Source organism: Grammomys surdaster, unplaced genomic scaffold (assembly GCF_004785775.1).
Source record: "Grammomys surdaster isolate TR1022 unplaced genomic scaffold, NIH_TR_1.0 126158, whole genome shotgun sequence".
NCBI classification, from domain to species: domain Eukaryota; kingdom Metazoa; phylum Chordata; class Mammalia; order Rodentia; family Muridae; genus Grammomys; species Grammomys surdaster.
In genome coordinates, this window is record NW_021620966.1 from 1,086,432 (window position 1) to 1,096,904 (window position 10,473).

The 10,473-nt window shown below is 45.4% G+C and overlaps 1 long non-coding RNA gene across 1 annotated transcript in view; it reads right to left on the reverse strand.

The window, feature by feature from the left end:
* Window positions 1-9,257: 9,257 nt before the first annotated feature.
* Window positions 9,258-10,473, reverse strand: part of LOC114612300 — a 2,140-nt gene continuing 924 nt past the window's right edge. The window contains exons 2-3 of the long non-coding RNA XR_003709978.1: window positions 10,125-10,189; window positions 9,258-9,285 (exon numbers count right to left, since the gene is read on the reverse strand). This is a non-coding gene — a long non-coding RNA (uncharacterized LOC114612300). The remainder of the gene's footprint in view (window positions 9,286-10,124; window positions 10,190-10,473) is intronic.

Consider the following 10,473-nt stretch of genomic DNA (forward strand, 5'->3'; position numbering starts at 1 on the left):
CTCCCACTCAGCTTTAGCTAGGGAACCACATTTCCTGGCCATTTCTACCCACCACAGAGAGCATCTGTGAGATATTTCCTGACAGACTCTAAATGTTAGCAACATCAATCACAGGATAAGCAGCAAACAAGCATGAGACAGAGCAGCCATCTCTGTCTGATCCAAGGTGGTATTAGTTAGGAAACCAGGATGAGACCTATAGTCCAGGAATGACCTTGGCTTTGGCCCCAGCCAGGCTCTTTCCTCTAGGGAGTGTTTCTCCCCATAGTTGGTATGAAAATCTCGGGTAATACATTACATATTGCTTGTTTTTTTAATTTACAATGTTATAGTCCCCTAAGCTTTTTATCCCATGGCCACAACATCTCCTGAGGTTCTCAGAGGCCACTGTGGTCAACACTTGCTGTGGCTGGACATGTTGGATGCTCAGTTTCCCACTGCCCATTGTCTCTATTCTTCCCCTAGAAATTCATTACATAGACAACCAGGAAGAAGCTCAACTCAATGAACCCTAAAAGCTGCTGAAACCCTTGGCCTGTGGCTTACCAACCCCTCCTGGAGCTTCTGCTGTCCAGGGTCCCTGACCAGAACCCTCACCTTAATTCAGCCACCATAGCAACTAAGAAAGAGCATCTCCTCCTTGAGCTGAGTGAAGCTGGCTAAAGCTGGCCAAGGACAAATGAGTGGAGTGGAAAGAGGACACAAGGGTCTCCCCTTCGGGAGATGCATCATTTTCATGCCTTGTGTGTGGGGAGTGGCAGGCTCGTGGTTGGCCATCTATGTCTGATTTTACTCTTTACTAACTGAGTAACCTTGGGCAAGGCAGCCTCTTAAAATCTGTTTCTTGTGTCTTAAAATGGTGTAATTAACGCAATACACAAAACTTCTGAAATAAATACTCATCTATGACACAGCAGCAGGTAAACTATAAAGTGGCCCCACAATAATGGACTTCCTGTCACCTAGTACATCAAGGCCATTTTAATGTCCCACTACAGAACATTGCTAACAGGCTTGTTGTGGTGCTGGTATCACAGGTGAAGTATATGACATTTGTAGTCCCACAATACTATACCAGAGCTGAAAGTTTCCTGTCTCCTAGGGACATCATCATCACCATAGTATTTTGGATCAATATACTATATGTTTGTGGTGATGCTGGTGAAAACAGGCTGCTGTGTTGCCAATCATATAAAAACACCTATAGTACTGTCTACTTGATGAAGGTGATCGATGAGCGGGTTGTTAACTTCCATGTACACTATATCCTACTTTCCCTTGTTGACTTGATTCATAAAGACGGTCTGTAGTAAGAGGCCGTCTCTCCTGCTCTGCCTGTTCAGCTTCATGCTCCTAGCATTCGCCTCCCTTTCCAGCGTGTCACTTTCTCTGTTGCTTGGTTTAATCCCACCTTGTTTTGTTCATCATGTCCATAAATATACAAAGGACACTATGAATGGGGCCTGTAAGAGGTCATATTATGACAAAATTAAAAATGACTTAGGACAACAAAAATGAATCATCTCGAATCATTCACCAGCCAGGCATGTCCCACAAACCTTAGCTATGATCCTGAGGAACTAGAGAGTACCACAAGCTTTGAAGGACAGTGACACAGATACAATTTAAGAAGGGCCCATATCAGTGCTGGCAAGATGGATCAACAGGTAAAGACTTTTGTCACCAAGACTGACAGTCTATGTTCAGTCCCTGAGCCCCACTTGATGGAAGAGTAAACTGATCCTTGCAAGTTGTCTTCTGACCTCTACACATGTGCAACGGTGTGTGCATGCATTCATGTATGCGTGTGTGTGCATGTGTGGGTGCATGCATGTGTGTGTATGTGTGTTTGTGTGTGTGCGTGCACACATGTGTGTGCATGCATCTGTGCATGTGTGTGCATGTCTGTATGTGTGTGTGCATGAGTGTTCGCATGTGTGTATGTGTGTGTGTTTCTGTGTGTGCATGTGTGTGCGCATGCATGTGCAGTGCTTGGCTATAATCAACACTTAAGAAGTTGGGCAGGCGTGGTGGCTCCTGCCTGTAATCCTAGAATCAGAAGGCTGAGACAAAACACACACACACAGAATGAGACAGAGAGAGAGAGACAGAGAGAGAGAGAGAGAGAGAGAGAGAGAGAGAGGGAGAGGGAGAGAGAGAGAGAGAGAGAGAGAGAGAGAGAGAGAGAGAGAGAGAGAGAGAGAGACTGGAAGGAAGAAGACAGAAGAGGATGGATGAGAGGAAGAGAGGAATAGACGAAAAAGAAAAAAAAAGTAGCATAGTGCCCATCTTGAGACAAGCAAGTGGAGAAAGGGCCTAGAACTTGCTGTATATCTCTGACCCAACTCATAAAAGAGGTTGCAGTCTGTTGTTGGAACAGTTGCGCATGTGCTTAACAAAGGAATACTTGCTGTAGGGCACAACAGTGGATGATTTTGTTCTGTGCTTACACTGTCAGTATACAAACCAAGATAAGAACAACGCTGAAATGATTATTTATTCCATATTCTCTGGTCCAAAGGATGAAATCTCTCTTTAAAGTGATCCACAGTTTCAGATCAGCCCTCTCCACCTTGACAGATGGGATTATCCTCGTCTCCCTTCTCCTCTGGCAATTGAAATACCAATGAGACATTAGTCCTCTTGCTTCTGACTTTCTCCTCAAGTAAAATGCCAATGGTCTAGAATTAATGTGGCAGTTGATTTACTGTATGGTGTCTGAAGGCACCTGCTCAAATCCTCGGATTCCTAGGAAGGGAAATGAGAAGGCAGGTTTTGATTGCTTTATGGGACTGACTCACTGGCCTGTGATATTTAAGCTGGCTGAGTAGATGGAGTCGAGGAGAAGCTGACTCACCTCAGATCAACATCCCGAACAGTAGATGGCCCGAGCCTGCGAGTCCCAAGGCCAGGGGCACGTTCACCTTCTATGCCCTTCCCTGTTAACCTTTCCATACCTCAGTTACTTTATCCACAATACGAAAGTGGATCTCTCTCAGGGGATGACCATGGCTTTAACATGAGATGAGAGGTATGATCAGGTCTGCTTTGTAAAAGTTGACTTTCCTCTCTAAATACAAGGGTGGACACCAAGTTCACAGATATGAAGACTGAGATCTAAATGTGGAAATCTGTAGCATTAAACATTTTAGAAAGACTGTCTGCCTTGCTGGGCCTGTTGGCACTCACTTGTAATCCCAACACTTGGGAAGCAGAAGTAGGAGACTTGTTAAAAGTCTGAGTTCAACCAGGTCCTTCAGGGCTACATGAGTAAGCTCCTACCTCAAACATAAAGTAAAACAAAAGAAAGAACATGTGTGGCCTTCTCTGCTTCTCACCCTTGTCGTGGCTTCCCTCTTTCTCCTGGTTCCTAAAAGCTTAGAGAAGAGACACGGAATGTACTAATACCTTGTGTGAGTCAGGAGCACACAGGGCATATTATCTATATTTCTTCAACGGGACAAAATCTCAGAGAAAGGTAGGTAAGGAAGCAAGGCAGAGCTAATTTGGGTTCGCAGTTTGAAGGCACAGTCCACCATAGAGAAGCCACGCAGGAAGCAGCTGTTCACACACCTTCAGCCCAGATGGAGAGAGATGAACGCTGCCCTTCCCCCTTTTTATTTAGTCTGAGACCTTAGCTCGTGGAATGGTGCTGCCCACATTCAAGGTGGACCCCTCCTGTCTCAGTTAAATCTATCCCTCCATGGTCACACCCAGAAGTTCATCTCCTAGTTGACTTTAAATCTTGTCAAGTTGACAGTGAAGATTAACTGTCTCAGAGAATAGGCAAGACACTTCAGTCCAGAAAAGGTCTTGGGCCAAGATCTCTCTTCTTTTTAATTCCTCCTTCTTATCTCTCCCATATGCCTCCCAGAAGCAGCTCTGTCTTTGAAAAACAGAGATTCTGTCCATCAAGCCTTAAAATCTGATACCTGGAAACAGCAGAAAGGGACCAGGCTTTGGACAGGAACAGACACAGAGCCTGTTACCCATATCACTTCTGCAAGGGTTGCTTACTTAACACTCAAAAATATAGGATTTGTTTTTATTCTCTAGCGTGTGTGTGTGTGTGTTCATGTGTGTGTATATGTTCATGTGTGTACACACACATAAAGGTCATCCACAACCTTGGTGTTGTCCCTCAGGAGCTGTGCATCCTGTTTTCTGACGTAAGATCTGGAGCTTAACAAGCAAGCTAGGCTGGCTGGGCTTGGAGCCCTGGAGGCCTGCTTGTCTCTTCCTCCCCAGCTCTGCGATCACAAGTGTGCAGCACCATCCTGGCTTTATGTAGGTTCTGCGGGCTGAACTCAGGCCCTCCTGCTAAGCACTTTGGTGACTTAGCCATCTCGCCCCATCTCTAACATATTTACTGTGTAGAACACAAGCTCCTTGAGGGAGAGAATCTCACCTGCTTTCCTGTAACTCAACCCAGTACTTGGCAAACCAGGGGCAAGAGATCCATAAAGTAATTAGATCTGCAGTGAGGCCACAGCATGAAGCTGGCTCTTGTTGCTGGACACACCACTTAAAAGGACCAGCTCTGTTGAACTTCCTGTTCAACTGGCTTCCCCTAGCAGAGATGGGAGTAGTACTCTCTCTCCTTTGCCTGCTATGCAGTGCTGTCCAATAAAGTTGCTCCCTAAGCAGTGGACAGACTATGGACATCCAACCTGAGTTCTCCCCTTATCAATTCAAAAATCCCTCTGGAGGTGACCCTTGAAGCTTTTGTTCTTAGTCACTAAAGAGACACCATGACCAAGGAAACTCATATAAAGGAAAGCATTTAAGTGGGAGCTTTATTACAGTAGTAGAGGGTTAATTCATGATCATCATAGTGGAAAGCAAATACACATGGTGCTGGAGCAGTAGGTGAACTTAACATCCTGATCCACTGAGCCTGGCATGAGCTTTCGAAACCTCTGAGCCCACCCCACCCAAGTGACACAGTACACCCAACAAGGTTCCCGAACAGTTCCACCTCTTGATGACCATTAAAATGTAAGCCTGTGAGGCCATTCTCGTTGAAACAACCACATTCTGGCCAGAGTCATGCAAATGACCTGGTCTCTGTCCAGGGCCATTTTGAAACATTTACAGAAAGAAGAATGCTTCCGTCGCCTCTTCTGCAACTAAAGCTCAAATTTACCTACACAGAACCTCAGCTCAGAGACTCTGGGAGCTTTCTGCTCTGCTGGCAAGGGCAGCAGCAGTGGGAACAGTGCGGGTTATGTCTGTGTGTACTCTCTCTTGGAATTCTAGGTCATTAGGAGGTAGCAAGCTTTGCAGGACTTACCCAAGGTCTCACAAGAGGATAATGAGGATATGTGCTATGATAACGTATAACCCCTTGATGCAAAATGTGGGTTGCAGCATAGGTTGGCAGTCAGGAAGAAAACATACTCTGCTCCATGTTGGAGTGAGCAGAACTGAGCGGGTTCTGTCTCTACAGCAGCGGTTCTCAACCTTCCTAATGCTGCAACCCTTTAATACAGTTCCTGTGTATTAAAATTATTTTCATTGCTACTGTAATTTTGCTGTTGTTATAATTGCAATGTAAGTATTTTTGGAGATAGAAGTTTGTCAAAGGGGTTAGGACCCACAGGTCAGGAACCACTGCTCTACACCACCCTCTCCGCTGAGGTAAGAATCAGTAGTTCTTTACTGAGGGTGTAGGCAGTAAAATAAAGACCTGAGAATGTTTCCTTGCCAACGAGGACTATTGCTAGGGCAATAGTAGGTCTGGATAACAATGGTATCCAGTTGTTACCCCACAGACAGGGTCTCCAGAGCCCACCCAGGGCTCACAAGAGTCATGTCATTGGGTGACACATAGCCAATGCAAACATAAGCCTGCTTTAGCTAAAAGCCTCACTGCACATGCCTGCCCTGAAAATACATTTAATGCAGGTAATTTCTTTTCCATTTATTATCAAGAATTCATTTCACTTACCAAATTCTAAACCAATAAATCTTAACATTAAGTCTGATTTGATGTGTGATGCAGACAGTCTAATTAAGGCCATGGTATTTTATCAGCTGCTCTAAGCTGTCTTTTCTCTGGTCTGTAATTTTTTTAGGCTGGTGTTGATCATCTTTTTATTCATAAGGGCTTCATTCCCATTTGTCATGGTTGCATTAACTGGGCATCTAATGAAGGCTTGGATAGAGAAGTCTGTATCTCATTTATCCTTGGGAGCAAAATTAATAAAGCAAGGGAAAAATTGCTTCCTGTTCCAAAATGTTTTTAGCCCACCTTGACTCATCTAAAATATATTTCACTGTGTCTTCTAGAATCAGCTCAGCTTCAGGACACAGTGACTAACTTTATCCTTCACTTACTGACAACCCCATCCCTAGGCCCCTGCCCACTCCACAGCTGGAGATGCTTGGATAAGAGTGGCCAGCAGACTGTTTCCCCACCCATTTGCTTAATTCGTGTTTACTGAGTACCTTCTGGAGCTGAGGTTCAGATATAAAATAGGTTCAAAGAGATGAGGGAATGGCTCATTGGTGAAGCCTTGAAAACATGAAGACCCAAATTCAACCCCCAGATGTGTGTAGACATGCTGAGCATGGTGGCACACGCTTGCAATAAGCAACAGAGACAGAGGATTCCTGGGAGTTGCTGGCCAGGTAGTCTAGACTAATTGGTCAATTACAGGACAATGAGAGATGCTGTCTCGGGTAGGTAGACAAGGTTCCTGAGCATGATCACACACACACACACACACAAGCACATGGTACATATGTCTATAAAAATTTTAAAAGAAGATTCAAAGCCCAAGTTAAATAGGTTGGCCAAAGTCCAGTGGAAGAAAGTCTTAGCCCTAGAACAATACTGGGAGCAAGCTGGAAGGCTCATCTGCTCTCTTTTTGCCTCTGGGAGGGTGATCATTCCAACTTGTACTTCTGTTAACAAAAAGTCACCAAGTGTCTGTGATCCTGCTTGACTTGTGGGCTTTCTGGATTCATGAAGGTGCTCACTCCCCAGGGATGCCATAATAAGGAATCACTAAGTGAGTGGTTTGTCCACAAGTCTGAAAGCTAGAAGCCCCAAATCAAAGTTTTGGCAGAACTGTTTCCTTCTGAGGACTGTAAGGAAGAGACATGTTCTATGCTTCTCTCCTTAGAGAAGCATATGTTTACAGCCAGAGCCTGTCTTTCCCCTGTATATCTCTCCTTATATAAGGATGTCAATTACATAAGGTTAATGCCCACCCTAGTGTCTTCATTTTAACTTGATTGCCATCTATAAAGGCCCTGTCAGCAAGCATGCACACATTCTAAGGCACTGAGGGGTTAGGATCCTCAAGTGTGAATGTGGGGAGATAAAAGTTGAGCTTATAACAGTGACTCTCTCTGAAGTAGGTTTAACTACAGCTAGGTAGCCTCCAGCAGCCATGCTAGGGATGCTGGGAATACCAGAATTCCTTGTCAAAGGGAGGTTTACATTGTAAAGTAGACACCTCTCCCCTCTGAACCACATATGTCTAAAGTAAGAGGTGAGACTGGGTTTCCACCACCTCTGCACCGGAGTTCCAGGACTGTGCTCTAGGCAGAGTCGGGCAGTATAGAGGGAAGGGTAACAGTCTGGCTCCACTACTTTCAAGCGGGATGATCTGGCCTTTTTTTTTTTTTTTTTTTTTTTTAAGGTTTAGACAAGATTCTCTGTGTAGCCTGGCTGGCTTGGGACTCTCTGTAGAACTGACTAGCTGCACACTTGTGGCCTCTGCCTCCAGAGCTCAGGAGCTACAGTTGTGTGAGACTTTACCCAGCTCACACACCGCATTGTTTTCTGAGCTTTGCATTTTTAACTGCAACCAGAAGTTAGTAATATTAGCTACTACAAACAAGAAAAACCAAGAGATGTGGTGATTAAGGGGGTGTCACTGGTCACACAGTTGTCGGCTCCTACACATGAACCCCCAATGCCGTTAATACTATGAACAAGAGTCAAGTTTATATCTGGTCTCAAGTCTCAGTGGTGTCTACCCCCGAGCCCCAGGCCCTGGCACCCACTAGAGCCCTATGCTGCAGCTTAGAGTGAGATGCTTGAGCTGACAAGACTTTGGCATCCTTGTGACGCTCCTTCCCTGTCTCCACCTTACCTACGTTCTGTCCTGTTCTACGTGACTTTTTCTTCTTAGCGTCAGGGCTAGAGCTTCAGTTGTTTTGTTTTTTTTCTTCTCATTGTACTTTATAACTTTACATAAAATATATAGCTTTATGTAGAAATATCTAATAATAAAACCAGTGTAACTATTCCACTTGGCACAGGTTTATAATGTAGATTCAGCTTCTCCCATGGATATGAGACTAATGTCTACAGCAATCTCTTAGCACTGTTGTTTTCTCGTGTGCGTCATCTGGATCATAGTCAACCTGAGGAGACAAACAGATTTTCTTATTCAAATTGACTCTCATAATGCACCAACTTCTCTTACATAAAGTAAACCATGTAATCCTCCTCACACCTTGATCAGCTTGAAGACGGTATCCCCATATCAAAGGCTCCCCAGAGACTCAGAAATCCCATGGATGACCAGGATTCAAAAGTATGCAGCTGATTCCAAGGGCACCCACATTTGATATTTAACACTCTCCTTACTACTCTCTAACAACTCAGCAGGCTTACACAACCTCCTTCCAGCCCTCACCCCCTGTGTGTGTGCACATGTGTGCGCGCGTGCAGACACACACACACACACACACACACACACACACACACACACACACACTTTAGGCCCTCCATTGTGCAGTTTTCTGTGGCCTTGGTGCCCCCTAGTGGCTCATTAGGGTTCACTGCTCTGAAGGCTTGTGACTAAGCACTTGAGTTGTCCACAGGCCAGTGTGGGTGGCCCTGAGATAACATATCTCTCGGCACCCAGAGCTAGACCTACCATTAAAGATCACTCTGTCTCTGACTCTAACTCTGTCTCTGTCTTCTCTCTCGTCCTTCCTTTATTTATTTTATTTTTTTATTATTTTTGACAGGGTCTTTCTGTGTAGCTCAGGCTGTCTTCAAACTTACTAGTAGTCCAGGTAGGCTCAGATTCATTGAAATCCTAAGTGCTGGGATTAGGTGGTGCACCACTATGGCCCACCAATACTGTACCTAAGTGAGTCCCTCAGGAAGACTGTGCAGGAGTCAAGGCAGAGGAAACAGCACTAAGATAGTATGTAAGATCTGGGGTGCTGACCCGGTACTTCCTTCCCACTCCCAGGTGGGATACATGGGCTTTGACATTCTCTGTTGTGTCTACTGGTGACTCTCATTTCTCGGAGCTTGTTTGCAGAGAGGGAAGAAACAAAAGAAACAAGTTAAAGACTTGATGGTCTTTATATAAATCTCATTCCGCAAAGGATACCGTCTAAACTCTCCTCTAGAAAGGAGATCATGGGAGTGGGGGGACTAGGCTTAAAGGAAGGGCTATGGGGGGGATGACAGAAATAAGTGACTTAAGAGTAGACATTGGAATGTTGAGAGTAGAAGGCACAGAGGGTAGGAGCAAAGAGATGGGGGAGAGAAGTTGGGAAGGAAGATCAACCAAAGCAAAGTATTATGACAACCCCACAAAGAACCCCGTTGCCCTTTGTACAGATGTTACCAATAAAACATGTCCCCAGGAAGTGCTTAGCCTGTTGTGTTTTATAAAAAGATAGAGAGAGAAGGAATATGTCAGGTGTGGGAAAAGGAGGGCCCATGCTGAGGCATCCCTTCCTCCTGAGGGACCGACTGGGCATTGGGAGGGGAGCTGAGAGGGTAGTAGAGAAAGAGAAAGGCAGAGGGGGGGGTAGAGGTTGACCATGAGCATGTGGAGAAGGGGGGGGATAAAGAGAGAGGGAGAAAGGGTGAGAGGACAGAGCAAAAGCAAGAAGGCAAGAGAGCAAAAGAGAGAGGATGGGGCAAGCAGCCCCATTTATAGTGTGTCAGGTATACCTGGCTATTGCCAAGTAACTGTGGGGCAGAGTTTAGATAAAATGCTAACACAGCCAGCTTCTGTTTCTCCATGGTCCTCACATGCAGAAATGGAGAAGGCATTGTATCCATTTCTGCTAAGTAAACACAAGGAAAACTCCAATCCGTGGAGGCTGTTGCTCCAATATGGGTGCTTGGGATTTACCTCCATCATTCCAGAACCGGCTTACAGCATTCAAAGCTGAAAATAGTCATCAAGTACTCTGACTGCTAAAGAAAGCAGAAAGCAATGCAAAGTTAGGCATCCCTTATAAGCACCGCCCTAGTTCCCAGCACCTAGCTGCTTCCAGAGCTTTCCTTCCCCTCCACTCCACCCAGCTGTGCAGGACAAAAGAAAGCAAGACAGACAGACGGACAGAGGGAGAGAAGGAGAGAGAGAGAGAGAGAGAGAGAGAGAGAGAGAGAGAGAGAGAGAGGAGGAGGGGGAGGGGGAGGGGGAGAGGGGAGAGGGGAGTAGGGGAGTAGGGGAGTAGGGGAGTAGGGGAGTAGGGGAG